This window comes from Myotis nattereri, assembly GCF_964212035.1.
Source record: "Myotis nattereri genome assembly, chromosome: 1".
Lineage (NCBI taxonomy): Eukaryota > Metazoa > Chordata > Mammalia > Chiroptera > Vespertilionidae > Myotis > Myotis nattereri.
This window is the reverse complement of record NC_138075.1, coordinates 208,725,544-208,749,327: the sequence shown is the minus strand read 5'-3', so window position 1 is coordinate 208,749,327 and position 23,784 is coordinate 208,725,544. Positions and strand designations below refer to the sequence as shown.

Genomic DNA, 23,784 nt, shown 5'->3' with positions numbered 1-23,784 from the left:
TGTGCACTCATAGCCTCTATGAATGGCATTCCTCTGGGAAGCAAGGTGAATCTTTGACACATCAGCACCAAGGTGCATGATTAACCCAATATAATTTCAACTAAAAAAAATCTGTAAAACAATGGAGAAAATGCCTAACTTATAAAATGACAAAGAAGAGGCTTAATAATAGGAGGAAGAATAGAAGTTAGTGGAAAACTTCTGTACTTATTGGCTTCCAGCATTAAAATTTCAACAGGTATCATCCTCTCCAATTTCCCAAACCCTCCTCCTATTAACAAAATGTATTGAGTACCTTCCTTGGAAGTATAAATTACAAGAAACAAAATTGTTGTTATTGGCAGATGTGATGATTGCCTATGTAGGAAATGACAGTCTCTATAGAAAATTCTCCTAGAGCGAATTAGAAAGCTCAGCAAGATTGCTGCATATAACACCAATAGGAAAACGTTTTGTTCTTACACACCAGTACTAATTATAAAATATAATGTTTAAAATGTATCGATAGCGGCAGCAACAAAGTTATAAAGATCTGAATATTAAGTCTAGCAAAAGATATGATGGAAAAAATGAAAACACTGTAAGTACATAAAACAATGCCTTGATAAATGTAAAGATAAATACTGCATTCATGAATGGAATGACAATATAAGGATGGTTTTTCCTCCTCAACAGCAAGCTACAAACTTAATACAATGAACCAATGTTCCAATTATTAACAGCATTTGAAAAGGTGGTCCTAAACACTGCATAAAGTGCTAGTAACAACCAACTTAATTTTGAAGAAGAAAGGTAGGTACAGGCTTTCTCTCATACCAAGACACATTATAAATTTAAATCATCATGATGTTGCTACAGAAGATATTAGATACACCAAAGAAACAGCATAGACAGCCTAAAAATGGACAACTTATATGGGATTGAATAGTTGACAGAGTGCATTATTTGTCAATATATATGAATGAACGGTTCAATAAAAGGGTGCTGGAGGAATTGGCCATCTATACAGAAAATGATAAAATTGTTCAATGCAAGCCTCACACCATAATCAAAAATAAATTACAGAAAAGTGAAAGACCTAAACAGGAAAAGCAAAAACTTAAACACTCCTGCAGCACACATAGAAGAATATATGACTTTGGGGTTAGAGAATAGGCTATTTAAAATGTACAAACTAAGACAAAAGATTGATAAATCAGATTATATTATAGTGTCAACAATAAAATAAATAGCAGCCAGTGTTAAAATATAAGCCATTGGCTTGAGAATGAAAAATATATATGCATATATACACACACGTACATATATATTTAATCCTGTACACACACACTTAATATTATGTCTAACAGACTTTTAAATAGATTTGATAGAAAAATTTTATATATATATATATATATATATATATATATCTCCTATATAATAAAAGCTTAATGTGCTAAGTGTCCGGTCATCCGGTCATCCATTCAACCAATCAAGGCATAATATGCTAATGATATGCTAAGGCTGCTCAACCGCTCATTATGACGTGCACTGACCACCAGGGGGAAGATGCTCCCACTGGAAGGTTAGCTTGCTGCTGGGGCCTGGCAGATCAGGATTGAGCCAGACAGGCTAGACCAGCCGTGGGCAAACTACGGCCCGCGGGCCGGATCCGGCCTGTTTGAAATGAATAAAACTAAAAAAAAAAAAGACCGTACCCTTTTATGTAATGATGTTTACTTTGAATTTATATTAGTTCACACAAACACTCCATCCATGCTTTTGTTCTGGCCCTCCGGTCCAGTTTAAGAACCCATTGTGGCCCTCGAGTCAAAAAGTTTGCCCACCCCTGGGCTAGACATTCCCCAGAGCCCTCCTGGGGTTCCTTCCCTGGCTGGCCAACCTCCCGCATCCCTCCCCAGCCCTGATCGTGCACCAGTGGGGTCCTTCGGCCTGGCCTGTGCCCTTTAGCAATCCAGGACCCCTCGGGGGATGTCAGAGAGCCAGTTTAGGCCTGATCCTGCAGGCCAGGAACACCTATGAAAGTCAATATGTGAAAAACTTAACCACTGTACATATCAACTAGGAAAGATGCTTAAAAAATTCATAGAAATAATATGTGCCAACTTTAGGGCACCAAAATCTCTAGGAAAATAGAGTAAAGAACTGCAGAAATAATGGAGGTAATTTTGACTGTACCTATAAGTTTTTATTTGTATTATTTTTATGTAAAGAGATTGGAATTACAAACATGAAATTTTTTATATCTATTAAGACCAGATCGGATACACATTAGTGTCTGTTATACTATTCTACATATTTTGCTACAGAAGATAGTTAGATACACCAAAGAAACAGAATAGACAGCCTAAAAATGGACAACTTATATGGGAATTGAGTAGTTGACAGTGTTTGAAAGTTTTCATACATGAAAATATATTAATTAAATTCATGAATTACAAACCACTTTTAAGAACTGAAGAAACATTGCAAGCCTTGATGTGGCAAAAATAAAAATAGTTGAAAAACTTAATAAATTATACAAATGCCTAAAGTAGTGGGTATAATTTTAAAATGAATTCATATTTTATACTTTATAAATGAATTCACATTTTATAAAATATAATTCAAACGCCTTAATATTATACTCTATTCTAATAGCAATAACTATCCCATAGCAGAGTACAAAAAATTTTCCAAAGCATAAACATTTTTTCATGCTTAATATTATGTACTTTGCAATTAAATGAGAAATGTAACTATTTGAATTCAAGGCAGCCAAGAAAGTAAACTGAATTTGTGGAGACCTATCGTGCATTTTGACAGTCTCTAGTAATGATATATCTTTGGGAATTGAAAATATAGCCTCCCCAACAGTGTAGCTGGCTCTGACTTTGCCTTCTGTCTTTTTCCGTTTAAAGTCCAGCCTAACTTTTTCTAACAGTGAGGCCAATAGCCCTGTGTTAATTTGCATGGATGGTTTAAACTCTAATCAATGTCTGCCAAACAACATGTGACAACTTATTAACATAGAAACCAGGAAATTAATTGCTATAGTCTTATTCTGGGAATGACCTTTACTTTGGTCAATACTTTCCATTTCTGATAGAATTAATTGCTTGAAAATTGATTAATGAGAAGATCCAGCAAGTAGTAATTAACATCAACGTAACAGTTTTTAAGTCTTGTGAAAATCATTTAGGTACATGAGAGAAAATTCTGGTAAATAACCAACAGAAAACATAGCTATTCCTAAAATTTAGCATTTACTGAGCCCAGTGTTCTGAGTTCTATATAATTAAAGAAATATTCAGTGATAGTGGCTTAGCACCATAAATTATGTCGTGGCTATCTAATTAATCTTTTTAATTTGATTCTGTATAACTCAGTATTAGATACCAATTAATTCATAAGTTAGCAGCAAAACTTTTAAAGAGTTTCAAATCATTTAAACTCTTTGGATGTATGCCATCATTGTACAGTAATTATTTTAAATTATCTTTTACTCCCAAACTTAGGGGATGATTCTTGCTCTAGTCAACTTAATTGATCAAAGAGAATTAAATTTATTATTGACCCAGCAACTAAGTTGCTCAAAATATTAATAACTAACAGAAGCTGAAGATCTTATTAACTTACCTATATATATTCTAACACTTGTGTTGATTTTAAGATTATCATTAAATAATAAATATGATTATGGATAGCAATAGCATCTCTGGAATTTCTATACCTAAGAGATTTGGTGGATGTAATCACTTTGGGAATAGGTGCTAGAGGACTTGTCTTGAGGCTGTAAGAAACACATACAGTTTTTGTAAGGATGGTGTGTTTATTGAAATGACTTGGTAGGAGCTGATAGAAATTATGAAAGAGCTTAATCATTCCCATGTTCCCTTCCAGTCCTTCCACATATCTGTCTGTCTTTCATTCTACCACATCAGATTCATACTACTCCTTTCATTTTAGACAATAAAAATATATTTACCTGCCACATAAGCTTTCGTTTTCCTTTTGAGGTTCTCAAAGATACAAAAACATATTTGTAGTATTATTTTATAATACTTCTATTAGGAATTAGGGCCAAGAAAGGTGGAAGCAAAGGTATGTAGTTGAGTTGGGGGCAAGGTGACAAGAGAGGGGATTCAGGGGAATTAGCAGGACAGCTTTAGTTAAAGACAGACTAGCAGGCCAGTTTTATGATATGCTTTGAGGATTCACTGCTTCTCTCTCTGAAAATTATCTTTCCATTACCTCTTTATATAGGGTGCACTGCAGCTAAAAAGCAAATAATTCTAGGAGGCAAAAATACAGGCATACCTAAGAGTTAGTGCTGGTTCAGTTCCAGACCACTCGTAAGAAGGCAAGTATCACAATAAAGCAAGTCGTAATCTTTTTGCTGGTTGAGGGTCTTGCCTTCAGTTTAAAACATTCAACACCTGTCTGTGAAGCACCATGAAGGAAGGAGTCATTTTTGATCATTAAAGCCTCTGGATATACTTTATCTGATGTTTTATTAAAACCATTAAAATCCGTGTTAGTTATCTGTTGCTTACTGGCTTCACTAACAAACATTATTATTTTACCTTTTGTAAGTCAGGGGTTTGCGAAAGGCTATGGCAGGTTGTTCTGGCTCAGGGCCACTCATCACATCACAGACCAGATGTCAGCAGGGGCTGCAGTTAATGAAGGCTCAACTGGGGCTGGAAGAGCCACTGACAGGTTGGCTGACCCACATGGCTACTGGCAGGAAGTCCGTTCCTTGCTACCCGAGCCTCTTCACAGGGCTTCTTAAGTTTCTTCATGATGTGGTAGTTGGATTCCCTCAGAGTGAATGATCTCAAAAAAAAAAGGAAAAGTCTATAGTACAAGTGAATTTTTTTTAAAAAAATATATATATGTTTTTATTGATTTCACAGACAGGAAGAGAGAGGGAGAAAGGGAGAGGAACATCAAAGAGAATCATTGATTGGCTGCCCCCCATACACCTTGCTCTGGGGACAGAGCCTGCAACCCAGACATGTGCCCTGACTAGGAATCGAACCATGTCCTCCTGGTTCATGGGTTGACACACAACCACTGAGCCACACCAGGCTAGTATAAGTGAATTTTGATGAAAAAAAAAGAAGTGAAGGATAAGTTTAAAATAACTCAAAATGCAAATAGACATTTACCAAAGGAAAAAATAAATCTGTGCTCAAATAAGTTTGAATAACAAAAATAAGGTTGTTTAACCAAAAATGTAAACAACTTTTTCTGCTGAGAAATTCTCATGTGCATTATGAATTTCAAGAAGAGGAATATATTTTGCAGTTATTGTTAACTAACCTAAGCCACTTAGGCCATTCAAAAATCTTCAGAGTCCTTTAGATAAAATTCAGTAATTAGAGGTAAGTGGGAGATATTAATATATTCCTTACTTTCTTAATATCAAGAGGAACTTTACAAGAAATGCAAGTTTTAGATAAGATTCTGCCGATCATACAGACATTTATTTGCAAACCCAGTGAGCTGTCATTGCTTCAGCACCATCAACTCAGATCTATCAAGATCATCATGAAGTAGGAGGACACAGAACTAAAGGTTATAATATTGAGCTCTCTTATAAAGGACTAGTTGAGCTTGGAAGAAACTTATTTATGAATGAAAAGTTATTCCCAGTATGTCTTGTGGTAATTGGCAAACCAGCAACAAGTGGGTTTCTGACCAGAGCAGGTCCATGCTGACTAACTACCTGCAGAAGTTGGATGAAAATCTATTTACACACACCCACATCACATTGTTTCTGTTAAAATAAATCATTACCAGGACAACCCAGAAGTAGCATTTTGCCAGTATTTTACCACATCATTCTTTTTTTTTTTTTCTTCAGAGTATTTGTGGGACTAATATTTTTAGAAACAATATAGAAAAACTCTGTTCTACTAAGGAAAACAATCAGGAAGTAAGAGTTCAGTTGACCAAAAAAGAAGGCAACAAAATTAGAGTGGAAATGGATGATGACAGATGCTGAACTTCACTCTCCTAATGAAGGAGCTGTAAGAGTCCCAGTTTCCAGTGAAAAGAAGGTGTTGTCCATCGGGCACATCTAAGGAAGAAAGAGGTTGAAAAATAGGCCTAAGTTTCTACAGCAAATAGCAGAGGTTTTAATAAAAGCCAGCTCACTGCTATTTCTTTTGGACTTCAGTAAAAACAATGTCCTGGAATATTACAGGAAAACATGAGCAATTCTAAATACAATTTTCTAAATTTTCAAAACCCACACCAGCATTGGGGCTGTGTGAGAGAAACAATCATAGAAGAAAATGCCAGTCTGAAATATGACATGTTTTGTGCAGCCATGAATAGTTCTCATTACAAACCCAAGCTGTCCCCAGTAGCTCTTAGTCATTAAAAATAATAAGATAAATACCTGATCTTTTACCAGATTCTGCTCCCAGTCATGTTTGGTTTTGCAACCAGACATTTGCCCACAGAAGGAATAGCCCTAGTCTTCATAGTATAAGCAAGAAAATTTTCCAAACTTTACCACCTATGTCTCTTTATTATAATCTGACTCTGTGCAAGTTATAAAATCATTCTGCATATATTTTGCAGGAATCCCCTCATCCCCATTTTATCTCTTATTCTAGCTCCCCCCGCAAAAAAAAATAAAAATAAAAAATGTCTTTTTTCAGAAAAATATCTTTCCTCTCTATATCTCTTTCATAAAATGAGCATGGTAAATCACTAATTCAGTACATTAGCAATACAGCTAGAGAAGAGAAATTTAACCTGCAGAGTTCAACAAAATCCCTAAGGATGGAAACTTTTTACAAAGCTATAGAATTATTTCTGGGATAAACAACAGACACAGTACATAGTGCAGCACCGATTCAGATGGGGATTATATGCATGGACTTTTGTTTGGAGGGGTCAGGATGAGGAGAGATATTATTACATTTCATCAATGAAGCACAGATAGACATGTAGGGGAAAAGTGGAAGGATTTGATATTAACAATATACACCCATAGTATTGATGGCTACCATTTATTGCATACTTTTTTCCCCAAGAACCATATTATATATCTTATAAGGATTTAGTGCTCCCTCTCCTCCCCCACAAAAAAACCCTACTAGTATTAGTATTTTATTACACCTGAGAATACTGTGACTTCTCATTGCCACACAGCAAATAGTGTTACAGAAAACCGGAGAAGAACCAAGCAACGCTTAGAGAGATGGAGTTACATTTATTATTACACGCGGACCCAGAGAAAAATGTCTCTAGAATTCTGGGCAAAGTCACAAAGGAAGTTTCCTGTATTTATACCATTTTACCCTCTTTGTCTCCCAAATATGGGGTTTTTCGGTCCCCTTTGCAAGTTCTTAAGAGCCCCTATGTGGTGGGGCTTTGAGACCTCGACCAAAGGCTTGGCCTGGTGCCAGCACTGATAACTTCATCTGGGGAAGGTTTAATGGCCTCTCTGAAATGGGAGTAGTCTTATTTTCATTATTTAAGCCAGCAAGCATTTACAGAAGCCAGAAATAGGAGGGTTAAAATTTCAAACAGTAGTTTTTATATAAGATGGATGCTTCAATAGGTGGTAGATGTTCAATTTGGATCTAACTCCAAAGCCTAGATTCTCAGCCACTATGCTCTCAGTCTAGTGAAGCTCAATATTTTCCTGAAATGGAAATCTGTCTTCTTTTCCCACCCAGACCATGCGGCTACACAGGTCAAATGGCGGTGCAGCAGCAGCAGAGACGTTCTGAGGAGGTAGACCTATAGCACAGATCCCCTGCACAGAGGCAGCTCCATCCGCATAACCCATGGCTTTAGAGAAACCCATATCCTAAACAGTGCAAGTTTAGCTTAAATCCCATTAGATAACCAAAAATGTCCTTAGTAGATCAGGTAAAATTCAGTTAAATAGAAATTTTCCACAAATACGTTTAACTTATTATTTCTCTAATTAGAGGCCCGGTGCATGAAATTTGTGCATGGGGGCAGAGGTCCCTCAGCCTGGCTTGCACCCTCTCCAATCTGGGATCCCTCGGGGAGTCGGACATCCCTCTCACAATCCGGGACCACTGGCTCCTAACCACTCACCTGCCTGCCTGCCTGATTGTCCCTAACCACCTCTGCCTGCCTGCCGGAGTGTCCCTAACCACCTCTGCCTATCTGCCTGATCCCCCCGAACACCTCTGTCTGCTGGCCTGATCGCCTTTAACCACCCTCCCCTGCCAGCCTGATTGCCCATAACTGCCCTCCCCTGCCAGCCTGATCACCCCTAACTGCCTCTGCCTTGGCCCCTGCCACCATGGCTTTGTCCAGAAGGAGGACCGGACGACTGGAAGATGTCCGGTCAACCCGGTCTAATTAGCATATTACCCTTTTATTAGTATAGGTAGCCTCAGTCTTTTAGGAGAACTTTGCCAGATATCTGAAGTCAACTACATTTTTTATGACAATTGCTTTCATTATATCACAACCCCTATGTTTACAAGCCTTTTTGTTATTTTCTTTTTCTGTTTCTGCAACTCAGACAACTTTCTAGGTCACCTGTTCCTTGCAAATAACTCTGCAGAGATTGTAAATAGCTAATTGAATTTTAGCTCCTCTGCCTCAGAGTGTAACGTTGAAAAAAAAAAAAAAAGAAAAAGAAGAAATTAGCTGTGACTTCAGACCACTCTACCTCAACTCATCTTTCACCCAGCTGGAGGAAAGCTAGAGCACAATGTGTAGAGTCCATATGTTTCTTTCCATTCATTTTAAAAATAATAATTTTCTTCTAAACTACCTATAAAAATAATATTTACCTGTGTATTAGCATTAAACAGAATTTATTTTTCCCTACATTGTAAAGTTTCTCCCCCTTAGGTGGATTAAAAAGACAGTGTGTCTCTTTTGTTCTAAATAACTGACTGAAGGCCCCGACTGGTTTGGCTCAGTGGATAGAGCGTCGGCCTGCGGACTCCAGGGTGCCAGGTTCAATTCTGGTCAAGGTAATGTACCTTGGTTGCAGGCACATACCCAGTAGGGTGTGTGCAGGAGGCAGCTAATTGATGTTTCTCTCTCATCGATGTTTCTAACTCTCTATCCCTCTCCCTTCCTCTCTGTAAAAAATCAATAAAATATGTTTTTTAAAAAACCTCCTAAATATCTTCAAAAAAAAAAATTAAACAAACAAATAAATAAATAAATAACTGAGTGAAGTGTGACGCTGACAGGATATTGATTGTTTGGGGATATCCATGACCCTCCTTTCTCAGCTAAGAGAAAAGAAAGGGATCTCAGAAAGAAAAAATGTTGTGGGCCCTGTGTCCCAGGCATGCAGAAATATCTCTGAGATTTAAGCCCATGGCTCATAGGGTCTTTCTGTCTGAAAGTTGCAAAATTAAAGCTTTTTTCCTCTTTTCCTAAGAGTTAAATTAACCCAACCAATAAAGAAACACATCCTCACTGATTACACTAATAGGAAAGACATCTGCAAAAAGACCCATTCTCAGCATTATTCTCTTTTAAAAATAGGCAAATTCATCTGCCCATAGTGGATATGCCCAAATTCTGAAGAATCCATTAGACACATTCAAAGCCATTAGAAGTTTAACTCTAATTTAAATCTGACCAATAGCAAATTACTCTGTTGACTTTCTCAGATTTTAAAATAATCTCATGAATGCAATAGGTACTAGTTATGAAAATGAATACATAGAGCTTCCCCCTCTTGAACTCCTGCTTTTTAGTTTTGGGTCAGGGTCAGCTTTGTTCTGCATACACGTGACCCTAAGGAAACAGAGCTGGAGTCAATCACAATGAGGTGGGTTCTGTTTTGACATGCAGTTTGCTGTGGTTAAATTGGAGGTGAAAGGACAAGTATTCCAGCAATGGAACTCTGTGGATAAGGCAAAGGGAAAGATTTATTTTTTTAATACTGTGTGAGCATTTAGAGCAAAACATACAATAGCTTTTTCTATAGTCTGAGAGAATTTTTGAATGGAAACTGAGAATGTTTGATGTGGAAAGAGAAAACTTTTAAGATATTTGCTAAACATTTTGAATGTATTATAACTACCCACGCCCCACTTCATCTCAACTTTAGCAATTGCTTGAGACACCAAGTAGAGATTTAACTATCTATTAATAATATTTCTCTGGTTTTATGAATGAGTCGTGTTACGACATGAACCCTCCGTCACTTGTTGCATTGGTATCTTTAAAGGTAATGATTTCCAATAGTCCCTCCAGCCCCTTCTTCTTCTCCAAAAGGAAAAAAAGTGACAAAAAACAGGCATCACCTTTGAAAAAATTCTTCTTTTACACTCAGAGCATTAATAATTTATTATATAAAGAGCTAATGGGAATTGATAGGAAAATCACTGAGGTTAAATAGGTAAATAGGAAAAAACAAACATTTTATAAAAGGGGAGCTAACATTATAGCAGGTATAAAAATGATTTACTAGTATGTATAGTTCTGGATTTTAAGAAAATATTTATTTGCGTGACATAAGATTCCTTGATATCTATACTAATAAAAGGGTAATATGTTAATTAGACCCGGAGACCTGCCAAACATCCTTCTGAACAAAGCCATGGTGGCAGGGATGAGGCAGAGGCAGTTAGGGGTGATCAGGCCAGGAGGGGAGAGCAGTTGGGGGTTATCAGGCCGGCAGGGGGTGGACATTTAGGGGAGATCAGGCCAGTGCGGGCGGGGCAGTTGGGGAGATCAGGCTGGCAAGGGAGGCAGTTGGGGGAAGGAAGGCCAGTGGGGGGGCAGTTGGGGGTGAGCAGGTTGGTAAGCACAGTGGTTAGAGGCAATCAGGCAGGCAGGCAGGTGAGCAGTTAGGAGCCAGCAGTCCCGGATTGCAAGTGGGATGTCCAACTGCTGGTTTAGGCTGGGTTAAGCCCAGGGATCAGGCCTAAACTGGCAGTCAGACATCCCCCAAGGGGTCCCAGATTGGAGAGGGTGTAGACCGAGCTGAGAGACCCCCCCCCCCGCATGAATTTCGTGCACTGGGCTACTAGTCTATATATATATAAGGCTAAGCAACCATCCGACTGTCTGGTAGGTATGATGTCCACTGACCACCAGGGGCAGACGCTCAACACAGGTGCGGCGACTTGGCAGTGGCGGTTCTCAGGTGACGCACTTGGAACCAGAGAAGAGGGAGCCCGCTTCTGGGATGCGTCACCTGAGAACTGCCCTCTCACAATCCGGGACCTATCAGAGGATGTCGGAGAGCCAGTTTCGGCCCGATCTCGCAGGCCAAGCCGAGGGACCCCATCTGCCAGAGGGACCCTGCTCAATCTGCAGATGACCTTTGAGCTGTGGTGCTGTCCCAGGTGTGGCTGGCCAGGGAGGGACTGCTGGAGGTTGGCTCCAGGACGTGTCCAGCCGTCTCACCCTCTCCCGCCCTGCCAACTACCTTCTAATTAATTTCTGTTCAATGTGCATGAATCTGTGCACTGGGGAACTAGTACATTATATGTTTGCATTGAGATATAGATAGATATTTCAGATAGTTGTACTCAGATCAATCTTTGGCTTGTCAGCATCAATGGTGCCTTGCCTTAGAGCAGCCCCATTTCACAGACTCTCCTCCTGATGCTTCCCCTTCCCACTCTGTTATACCAGGAAATATGCCCATGAACTAAACTGGGCCAATCTAATGCTCTTCCTGTGACTTTGCCCCTTGACTGTAATGGCAGAGGGCAGAAGAAATGGTCCAAGTATATTTATTATAATAATGAATAGTGAATATTTCATGCTTTTAAAACCTCCCACATCTGCCAGTTTATCTTCAGCCTCACTAGAATCACCCTCCCCCATATATGAAGGTAAAAAATTCTCTTTTTGGTTAAATTACCCAGTCTCTTTGTACTACCTGCATGAAAATAATCATAACGACACTTATATGTTTTAGTTGCATTTTAAAACTCACCTTTCTTTTGAATCATCAGATTCATTGGGCAAACAGCTTTAACACATACTGTAAATGTCATGAACTATTGCTTCACAGATATGTTATAGCAAACAGCTAGTTAAGATACAGTAGTCATAATAGACTCATTCTGGAAATGAATATATACCATTCGTGGGTGTGTTTGCAACTTCCTCACTGTCAGCTTGTTGTAGAATCATAAATTTTGTTTATTGCTTCCTTGATAACTTTGCCAGGATAAACTCCCTGAAAGATCTAGTGGGCCTGGGGGTACACAGATGGGTATGCAGGGACATGACCCTAGTCTTCTATATTTTTGCCAGGCAAAGACTAGTCCACAGACCATCATCATCATCACCTTGGCACTTGTTAGAAATATACACTCTCAGGCCTTGCTCTTGACCTGCTGACTCAGAATGTGCATTTTAAAAGATTCCACAGGTATCTGTTCCCACATTAAAATTTAAGAAATGCTATTCCACCTCAATTTTCGTTTATCATTTTATAATTTGCTACTTTAGTTTCTGCTCTAATTAGAAGAGTAGGCTACCTCTCCATAGGTCATTTTCAAAGCCTTTAAATATCAATTTGCTCATTTAGTAATCTTGTGAGACAGGGGTAGAAAATATTGTTTTTCATTCTAAAACAGCAAGAACTGAAGCCTAGAGAAGCTGATTGATGAGATCATCACTATTCAGTGGTACAGTGAGGATTAGTACACAGGAGCCTACATTTAAAGTGAAAATGTTGGGTCTTGAGCCATCATCCTGCTCAGTAATCCTCTAAGAAGGAACATTTCAATAGTATCTCCTTTAAAAGGTCTGCTCTGTCTGTTGCACCCACCATGGGTCAGGATCTTACTATTTAAGAAAACCAGCTGATCTATTTGCTGTACTATTTTAATTTTTATAAGATGATTTGATTTGAAAGGTGCTTCTTTTATCTTTGAATCTAGAAAACAAGAGAATGTTTTCATCTTTTCACACAATAGCACTTCAAATAGGATAAAAGAGTTAGCTCTTCCTTCTTTGTCTTATGTTGTTCAGCATAAATTCAGTTATTCTCCATTGACATATCATCTAATCCTCCATCTTCATCAACCCTATTGATAACACTCAAGTTATGTGGAGTTCTTATTTAAAAAAAGCATTGCAAATAATCTAATGCAGTCTAATCAGCATGAAATATGTAGGATAATTGCCTCCAATAACCCAGACATTCTACTATTATTAAGGCTACCTGAGGTTTAGTCAGCCCTGGAAACATTAGCATAATATTTTTGTCTTATACTGAGATTGTATCTTCATTTTCATAGACAGTTTCCTCACATCAGGTTTTTCTCATTCTAACTCTGAGCTAGTGTTTCTTATTGTTATTGATGGTGGTGGATTAATTTTTAGAGCATTAATTCTTGTTTGGTGATGTCAAATTGGTTGTAGATCATCATTCCAAGCTCAGAAGCTCATTTATACTGTAAAGGCCAGACCATCAGGGCAGAGTCTTCCAGTCTGTGATAATCAAAGCCAATCCTTTCCTTGCTTTAGCTTTACAAATAAGCAGACCAGGACCAAAGAAATCCTGATGGATATGCATAAGGCTGTCATCATCATTTCACTATAACTAAGAACTGTCGAGGTTTTGAAAGGCTAATTAATTACCCTCCTCTTAGAGTTGAAAAGCATTTGAGTAATAGATTTAGATAGGCATCAAAATATAGGCTTTATGCTCACAAAACTTATTGAGAGCTAGAATTTAGAGCAAAGGCCAAAATTAACTTTGGCTTTTGACCCTCATGCCTCTCTCTCCGTGTCCCTCATAGGAAGCTGCCCTGGCTAATGCATGGGGGACAGAAGTAGAGAGGATACATTTAGCCTATAGATAAGAACCAATGAGAAGCAAGAAGGGGCAGTTCAACTGAACAGAGCCCCTTTCCCTACTCTCATTCATTAGATCAATCACTTCACCTCTTGAGGGGAGAACCACCAGAGAAGGGACAGCCAGAAGTATTCCCGCAATATGTTCTCTGCTGGGTAGGAAGCAGAAGTCATCCCCCTTCCAGAATGGAAAGAGAAAAAGAATGTGTCCTTCCTAACAAGAAGCCCTGGAACAGGGTGTTGATACCATCAGGCTGGCTGTTTGCTCTCTTGTCTGAGATTGCTTCATTTCTCCCTCTAATCCTTTGCAAATACCACTGCTTAATTAGAATCTTTCCCTTTCTCCACTAAAATAAATCTCCATGTGTTTATTTACTTATAGGGCTTACATTAATCAAGTCATCGAATATTGAGCTACCTAAAAATCATGACTTAAAACTTAGATTTGTGTCAAAGGCAGACACACCAAATGCAAATAGCTGGGTGGAATAGGGTCTAGTAAATGGAATAGAACTCTTAACATTCATTGGTCAAAGTCTTCACTTCACGTGCATAAAACTGGATTTTGAGGCCGTTGTCATTCCTTATAAAGTCTCCCTGGAAGAAGTTAACATGCCCCCAAAGCATCAATGCAGGTATTAATATACATACTTAGAAAAAAATGTAGGTCATAATATATTACTTTAAATTTTTCAGGAATAAAATTTTAGGTAAATGTGTGTTATTACTATATGGAACTTTTTTTTTTAAAGAAGTATTCATTTAAAGTAATTTAACTCTAAGCTTTTGTTTTACTTACTGGTATAGTATTTACATATATTGAAAACCCACTCAATTTTAGAACAGAGGGTCAGCAAGCATTTTCTGTAAAAGGCCTAATAGTAACTATTATTGGCTCAGAGGTTCGTTTCGTCCCTATTGGGACTTCTCAATCTGCTCTGCTATTGAAGTCTAAAAGCAGCCAAGGACAATACAATTTTGAAATTGTATGACCCTTAAATGACAATCTTCATTAGTTTCTATCTAGATTGATTTACCAACCTTTGACCCTTATACATGTTTCAATATTTCTACTAAAGATATTTTTTCAACTTTTGGATCATTTTACTACATTTTTGTTTAGCAACATGTATTTTTTTCATAAGGCATACTTTTTCTTTTCCCTTGATTATTAATAAAGTTTGATTATTTTTGACATATTGGTCATAACAAAATGTATAAAGTAAGTTTCTGCTTCATAAATAGTCCACAGCTGAGTCTGACAGCTTGCACAGTTAAACAGTCAAGAAAGTATTAGATGTATGGTAGAGGACTTATTAGATGAAAATTCTTTAGTGAGTTGGTTCCTTAGGAAGAACCAAAAATGTGAAGAAGCTCTATGTCAAAAAAGAAAACCCTGTGGTTTCAACTCTAGAAACTTAAGTATCTCCTTTATATCTTTAGTTTTTATTTTAGGATGCTTCTTCTATACATATCCTAATAAGTGGAAAGAAAGTTAATAAAATATTATTAATAATATGATAATAATATCAATATATTTATAATTATATTAAGTTTATAATACTATATAATATAGCATATTATTATTCTATATAATATTTACCTAATAATATTATTATACTAGATACCGGATGCATGAAATTCATTCAAGGGCCTTGGCCCCTACTGCCACCGCAGCTTTGTCCAGAAGGAAGGATGTCCGGAAGGACATTCGGTCTAATTAGCATTTATGCTTTTATTATTATAGATATTTTGTTATAAAGCAATGGAAATGTTATAGCTATATGATTAATAATAAAATATTCTAATTTAATTATAATTACTATAATAATTATGAATATATTAATAATATTATTATTTAAAAGGCAGGCATAAGGATGTATGCACACTTGGACCCAGAATACCAATTTAGATCTAATTTTGGAAAGAAACTTGTTAGAAGATAGAAAGTGTAGTTTGTATTTCAAAGTACAATGAAAACCATTATTCTAACTATGAACATTTTCTCTCTATAGTACAAGTTTAAAGACAGATTATTTTTCTTTTCTCAATTTGTTCCCCAAAGAAACAAGTGCAGAAGGTAAGAAATAATAACGAAGAATAAGACTAGGTTTATCTTTCCATCCCCTCTAGAAATTTGTCAAACTGCTATTACTTGGTAACACCTATTGTTTTCAAACATTGATAAACATTCTGCAATGGTTGATCATTATTATATTAAGAAACTTATTGGGGTGATCAGGAATGCTTTCCTCTGTAATTATTAACCATGGCAGGTTAAACTAGGTCAAGTTAGCTACTCAGAGACACTCTGCTCACTGAGTCATTTTATTTTGTTCACTAGAAAGAGTGAAGAGGGGAAAGATGCCCAGCCTAAGTTAGTTTTCACTGGAAAGGGGACACGCAGCTCCAAGGGTGGTGTGCAGAGAGGTGGCTGCCTTGTTGGCCAGTGATTTGAAGTGAAGATTAGACAGTGTTTCTCAAAATATGATTCACGTGGAATCTACCTAAGAATCACTAAGATTAATTATTTAGAGTGCAGATTTCTAGTTCCCACTTCAGAATAACTCAATCAAAATATCTGGAATTGGAGTCCAGGAATCTGCCCTTCTTTCCAATCATCTCCAGGTGAATTTTATACCTGGGAACATTTAAAATGCACTGAATCAGTGGCTTATTCTGTAGAATTTGCTACTGCTTCATTCTCCACTGGAAAATTCAAATAATGATCCACTAGGTCTTAGGAAGACCTTATTTAAAAGGCAACTTCTCCAAGTCAACTTCTCTAATAACAGAAGCAGTTATTCTTTATTACTTTGGGATTATTGAACTTTGCAGATCAAAAAATCCCCTGAATTACATATAAAATGTGAAGTATTCCTCTATTTTTCTGGGACAAAGGTCTTCAGATTTTATCAGATTTTCAAATGGCCCTCACCTCCCTCCCAAATTTAAAGATCAATGCCCTAAAGAATCAAACTCATCTAATTGCAACTGATTAATCCTCTTGGAGACTTCATTTACCATGGTCAGGACAGTAGGTCTTTTACTTGATGACAAGAAGAATTAGTCCTTAAAATGTTTGTGCATCTTTCTAATCATAAGTTTTTCATTTACTAAATTACTACCTGTTTCTGAAGTAAAATGCCATGCACATTTATGCACATTCATCATCAAACTAATATCAGAAGTCTGGTTCTAAAGTTTCCATCAACTGAATGCAAAATTTATATCAAGAAAGGGAATTAGATAAACTTCTGATTACAAACTGTATCCTGTATTTCATACCTATTATCTGTCATAGATTTTACTTTGATGAAAGGAAGAGGCTTTTATGACCATAATTGCCGGTACCACTTCTGGCACAATCTCATTAGATATATTGCAGGTCTTCATTGTTGTGAGGTGGTCTTTGCACAAAGAGGTTATAACAAGAGAAGAAATGAAGCTAGATGAAAATGAATAAGTATAGAACCTACAGCTATTTATGTGATTCTGGATTGGCGATCAAAAGCTTTATTTGTGTGTCAGGAAAGACAGCCTCCAAGACAAAAGAAAACTCTCCATAATGTGAATTTTACAACAGGTGAAACCTTTAGTTAATATATACCTAAGCTGAAAACAAATAACTGTGGCAACCCAATATTCTCTGACTACAGAGTCAAAACGTCAGTACAGATAGTAAATCTAGGTAGGAAAGAAGTGCTCAATTCTCTTTGGATACAAAGAGATAAAGCATTTGGCTCAACAAAACTTCCTCAGAACAAAATTTTGAGCCCCATGAAGATTGTAGAGATGTCTAAGCCCTAATGATAGTATTCCAGCTGAGTCTGTCACCTTCTAGTTTATATCTGTAGTTGCTAACAATGTGTGTGATGCATAGAGAACACTCAATAAATACTTCCTTAATAAGCACATAAATAAAAGATAACTAAAGGAAATAGTAGAGATTCTAAAGTTATATTTTAGTAAATACATGATCTATATGAAAAAATCCCAGTGGTCTAATATAGTATACTTTATTTCTTGCTCACAAAAATGTCAATGCATAACAATGTCTTGGTCTGTTCCATGCAGCAATTCACAAACCAAGTCTAATATAAATTCTGGTATCTTTTTCTGTGATCTTTACATCTAGCCAAGAGTAGGAAGAGTGAAAATGGGAGAAAAAATCATGTGAGGCTTGATTGGGCCACATCTGGACATGGCATATAAGACTTCCACCTACATTTCATCGGATGGTCAGATCTCCATCATATGGCCCCACTTAATTACAAAGGAGAAAGGAGGCTGGGAAAAGTTGGAGGGCTATGTACTCAGGAGGAAGAAAATAATGGGTTTTGATTAACAATTCGCTTGTCTCTGCCATACCAGAGTTAGGGCCAAGTGTTTCCTTAGGTAGTGAGAATCTATATAAACTAGTGGCCTGGTGCACAAAATTCATGCACATTAAAAGGGAATTAATTAGAGGAAATATTTTAATATTTCTATTTGCCCTTTCTCTATAATAGAAGTGTCTGGCCGCCCCCACCCCCTTTGGGCAACACGGAGACCCAGCCGGACCCAACCCCGTCAAGCCCCGCCAGGCAGGGGATAAAGCCTCACATGCCAGGGCAGGGGGCACGGCCTCAGGGGTTCACGGCCTCAGGTACTCTGGCCCCAGCACCAGGGTGGGGGGCGTGGCCTCAGGTCCCTGCTGATCGGTCCTTAAGGCATCATGGTGTTACAGTGTTATGGTGTCATGGTGTCATGACCAGTTGCATATTAGCCTTTTATTATGATGATAATATTGACCAACTCATAGCCAACTCTAAGATTTCTTATATACACTGTGGTCTCTACAATGGGATTTTTTTTCGTTACCTGTTACCCTAAGTACTAAAATCAAACTGTAATCTTGAGCATTTTAGGTGTCTGCTAGTCTAACCACACAAAAAAAGACTTTTATAAGATTTGTTAGAAATTACCAAATGATGTGGCATTTTTAAACACTTAAACAACAAGCTGTTTGTTAAATCTCTTCCTGTTAAGATTGCCATTATAGCTCTGGAGCTTTTTCTAAAGAGTCCTAGATGTTCTAATACAAGTCCTCCTAGTTCCCCTCCCCTTCCTGTAAGTATTAATCTAGCAATGAACCCTCTCTTCACACTGTTTTGAAATGCACAGTGTGTGAAAAGCACTGTGAACTAATGGAGCTACCTGCTTCAATCTCATATATTCACCTCTTTGACCTTGTGGGACCATTTCTTAATGAGATTATCAGCCATACATACCAATAAGATTGGGATTTATGCAATTACCTCTCAAATCTTAGCTACTCATTAGCAAATCACCTCTTCAGCAGTTAAATGGATTAACCATTTAGCTAAGGAGGGTCTTTGTTGCTTCATTCATTTTTGTCTCTAATTTTTAATTATATTATAATAATATGTCTCATATTCATTATACTGGTCACTAATTATGAGCAAGGTTTGTTATTTTTATAAGATACTAAAATTCATTTTTTGATTAATTGTGAAGTTCCACTTATTTCCCACTCTCCTACCCTCATTTCATTTTTTTGATATTTCTCCAGTATATTTGCTCTGTGACAGTAAAAAAGCAGTTAGTAAAATGCTTGTTAATAAACCTGAAGAGACACTTTATCTTTCTTTAGTTAAGGATGACTTCTCACTGGCAACCCACATGCATTGGCTCATGACCTTGTTACCAGAAAAAAAAAAATCTTGAGTTGGAATATTCATGTTTTTGAAAGTATGTATGTTAACATTACTAAAGAAAAAATGGGGAGAGGCTAGCATATTCTACATAGTGAAGTGCTATGCATAAAGTGTGTTTAAGACTAAAACATCAAAAAATCTTATTTTTGAAATGTTTTATATATAGGAATTACATTACAAGGTGTAATTCTGAAATATACTATCTATCTAAAATAGTCTCTTTTTTTAATGCTCGATCTCTTCCATTCTCATCTGCTTCAGTGATTCACTTTTGTTTCTCCCCTGTGATATGTTGCTCCTGGGAACATTTTAGATGTCATACATTATTGGGTCAAAACAGAATGGTAATAGGGTATTTCCATTGTTGCACAAAACCCATACCTTGACAGATGCCTTATAGGCTAATATCAACAAACAAACAAAAACTATAGGTTACAATGACAACCTTCTTTCTAAGAAATTTCTTTAAGTTGCAACAGGAGAGAGATTTTTGTATTTCTCATCTTTTTATTTCTTTTCTCCTTACCCCTGGTGAAAGCGGAATCTTTTAATGATGGTATCCTATGAAAAGCATTAAAAAGTGACAAATGAAAGCTTGTCTTGTAGATGCTCCTTTCTAAACAAGCTACTATTATAGAAGATTGTACTGATTGTTGTCCAAAGAGATCCACTATTGCCACCCACAGACACAGCCAGCAGGAAGAACAATCTTCAGAATAGAGCTGAGAGTCCAGAGAATAGGGATATACAAAGGGGTACTAAAAAAGAGAGATTGTAGGAGGCTGGAGAATAAAACAAGTCCAGAGAACCCGGCCTCCACCCAAGGTGACTCTGCATGAACTATAATATTCCCAACAAAAGAGCAAAAACATATTTTGCACCAAACATTATAAATTATTGTATGTTTATAATTGACTTATGATACAATTATTTTTTAAAAAAATATTTTTATTGATTTCAGAGAGAAGAGAGATAGAAACATCAATAATGAGTGAGAATCATTGATCAGCTGCCTCCTGCATGCCCCCTACTGGGGATTGAGTCCACAACACAGGCATGTTCCCTGATAGGAAGTCGAACTATGACCTCCTGGTTCATAGGTCAGCACTCAACCACTGAGCTAGACTGTCTGGGCTGATATAGTTACTTTTATTTGAGATAATAAACTATACCTGCCCATCCTTCCAGACACTGTGCGTTAGGTAAATAAATAATGTTATTTCTAATGACCATTAACAATATCTATCAGTGGTAAATGTAAATTGGACATAATGTATTCATGCATATGACAAAATCAATTAGTCAGGAAAGTATTCAGGCATTTCCTGGATGAGCTTTTACTCCCTAACGGATAATCAGTTTTGATCTTCTAGAGACCCGGTGAGCTAACAGATATAAGATGCTTCCTATATAGCTGCTACCCATTTCACTTATTAGAAGAAATTTCCCCAAAGAAGGACATGTTGGTCACATAAGCTCCCTAAATCTTCCAGAAAATAACTGCATTTGAGAGGTCAGCTACTGCTTAGTCTCAGGGACAACATTAATATTCCCCTCAAACTTTCTCAAGTTGATGGCTCTGTGATTGAGAGGATGATTTTTGTGGCTCCTTGGATTAGCCTTTTCCACATGTCCTATGTTGCAGCTTCCTGTACTGGTTCTTACTTCATAATCAATAGACCAGGCGTGGGAAAATGGGTAGGATTTTGGTTCTTTCTGTTTCTGTGACTTGCCCCTTAAATCGACGCTGGTAAAATGATCAACTGAACCTGACCTTAGAACAGTATTACAGAGAAATGATCTCATAACACTCTTTCCTTAAGTAAACATAACTCTCACTTCTTGAATAGAATAAAGACTGAATTCCTGAGGATTTTCACCTATGGAGAACAAAATGTAGCTAATGAATTTTCATTAAATTTTATCAAGTAGTACATTTCAATCAACTGTTACATCATCACTAGAATCTTAGTTGGAAGATACATATCACTGGCAATAAATGGAGAAAATTTTTCTGTTTGCAGTAAATGGTTTACCTATATTTATATTATTGCTAAGTCAAAATTATATATACACACTTATTACACACACACACACACACACACACACAATATGCCTTTATTTTGATTATTTTATTAATGCATTCTAAGTCAAATTTCAGCAAATTATTGTGGATATCAACCAACTGATTTTAAAGATTACATGGAAAATTAAAAGACCAAGACTAGCCAACACAATACTGAAGAAGACCAAAGTTGGAAGACTGATGCCAACCAACTTCAAGATTTATTATGAAATGATAATAAGTGGTGCTGGTGAGAGAATAGACACATAGATAAGTGGAATGTGATAGAGATCCCAGAAATAAAGCTACATAAATATAGCCATATGATCTTTGACAAATCAACAAAAGAATTTCAATGGGGATAGAACTGTCTTTTCAACAAATGGGTGCTGGAACAGTTGCCTATGCATATGCAAAATAAAAAAAAGAAAGAAAGAAAAACCCACACATAGACTACATGTGTCACACAAATTAACTCAAAATGAATCATAGTCATAAATGTAAAATGCAAAACTATAAACTTTCTAGAAGATAACAGCATAAAACCTAGATGATCTTGGTTTTAATGATGACTTCTGAGGTACAACATCAAAAGTATCCATGAAAGAAAATGACGAATTGGATTTTATAAAATTCAAAATGTCTGCTCTGTGAATGAACAGACAAGCCACAGGCTCAGAGAAAATATTTGCAAAACACATGTCTTATAAAGGACTTGTATCCAAAAAAACAAAGAATACATAAGAATGATAAGAAAACAAACAACCCAATGAGAAAATGATCAAAATTCTGATCATATATCTCACAAAAGAAAATATAACGAATGCAAGAGCAGTGGTCGCGCTGCAGGCAGAGGCAGTGGAAGCAGCGCGGGGAAGGGAGCAGGTGATTGCTGGCTTCCACCGCCTAAGGCAGGAACAGCACAGCAGGGCCTAGCATCCAAGGCAGCCGAGCTGGAGATGGAGTTGAAGGAGCACAGCCTAGTGATCCATACACTGAAGGAGGCAGATTAAACCCCCAAGTGTTTCCGCATGGTTGGAGGGGTGCTGATGGAGTGCACGTCAAAGAGGTGCTGCCTGCCTTAGAGAACAAGGAGCAGATACAGAAGATCTTTGAGACACTGACAAAGCAGCTTCAGGCAAAGGGGAAAGAACTAAATGAATTCTGGGAAAAGCACAATATTTGACTCATGGGGGAGGACGAGAAGTCAGCCAAGGAAAACTCAGAAAGAGCTGGGGCTAAGGCCAGCTCAGCCAGAGTGTAGGTCTCCTATGGACCAAGGTCTTTGCATTTTTTCCTACCTGACTCCCACTTATAATTTCTCATTATTGTTGTTATTATTTTCTCTGCTATTATATTTTTTGTTAATTCAATGTTTTAGTCACAATGCTTAAAAAATAAATACAAGATGGCAAATAGGCATAAGAAAATATGCTATCAGGGAATTTCAAAACAAAATAACAATAAGATGATATTATCTACCCATTCGAATAGTTAAAATCCAAAAAATTGACAATCCCAAGTGTTGGTGAGGATGCAGAGCTATAGGAAATCTCATTTGTTGCTGGTGGGAATGCAAAATCGTACAGTCACTTTAGAAGATGGTATGGAATTGCTTGTGAAGTTTAAACATAGTCCCTACCAAAAAATCCAGCAATCACACTCCTAGATGTTTCATAATCAAGTTGAAAACTTATGAACACACAAAAAACTTGCACACAAATGTTTACAGTAGCTTTATTCACAACTTCCAAAAAACAGAAACAACCAAGATGTTCATTCATAGGTGAATGAATAAACAACCTAATTGTTTATTTGTGGAATGGAATATTATTCAATATTAATAAAAAATAAGCTGTCAAGCCATGAAATGACCTCGAGTAACATTAAATGTATATTGCTAAATGAAAAAGTTACATAATTTATGATTCCAACAAGATGATATTCTTTAAAAAGGTAAAATTATAGAACTAGTGAAACGATCAATGATTGCCAGGGGATCAATATCCTGGGTAGAGGAAAGAAAAAAGTGAAGTACAGAGGATTTGGGGGGTGGAGGAGCAGTAAAACTTCTATTTGATACTGTAATGATATCAAATCATATATACATATGTCTAAAGCCATAGAACCATGCAACAGAGTGAACCTTCATGTAGACTATGGACTTTAGTTAACAGTAATAATGCATCAATATTGATTTATTAATTGTAACAAATA

The 23,784-nt window shown here is 37.0% G+C and overlaps 1 pseudogene across 1 annotated transcript in view; it reads left to right on the top strand.

Annotated features, from left to right (window-relative positions):
• The window catches only part of LOC308511547 (prefoldin subunit 2-like), a 44,494-nt pseudogene extending 21,663 nt beyond the window's left edge, over positions 1 to 22,831 (top strand). Inside the window, exon 2 of the transcript in view lies at positions 22,379 to 22,831. The product of the transcript in view is annotated as a prefoldin subunit 2-like (transcript). The remainder of the gene's footprint in view (positions 1 to 22,378) is intronic.
• The last annotated feature ends 953 nt before the right edge of the window (positions 22,832 to 23,784 follow it).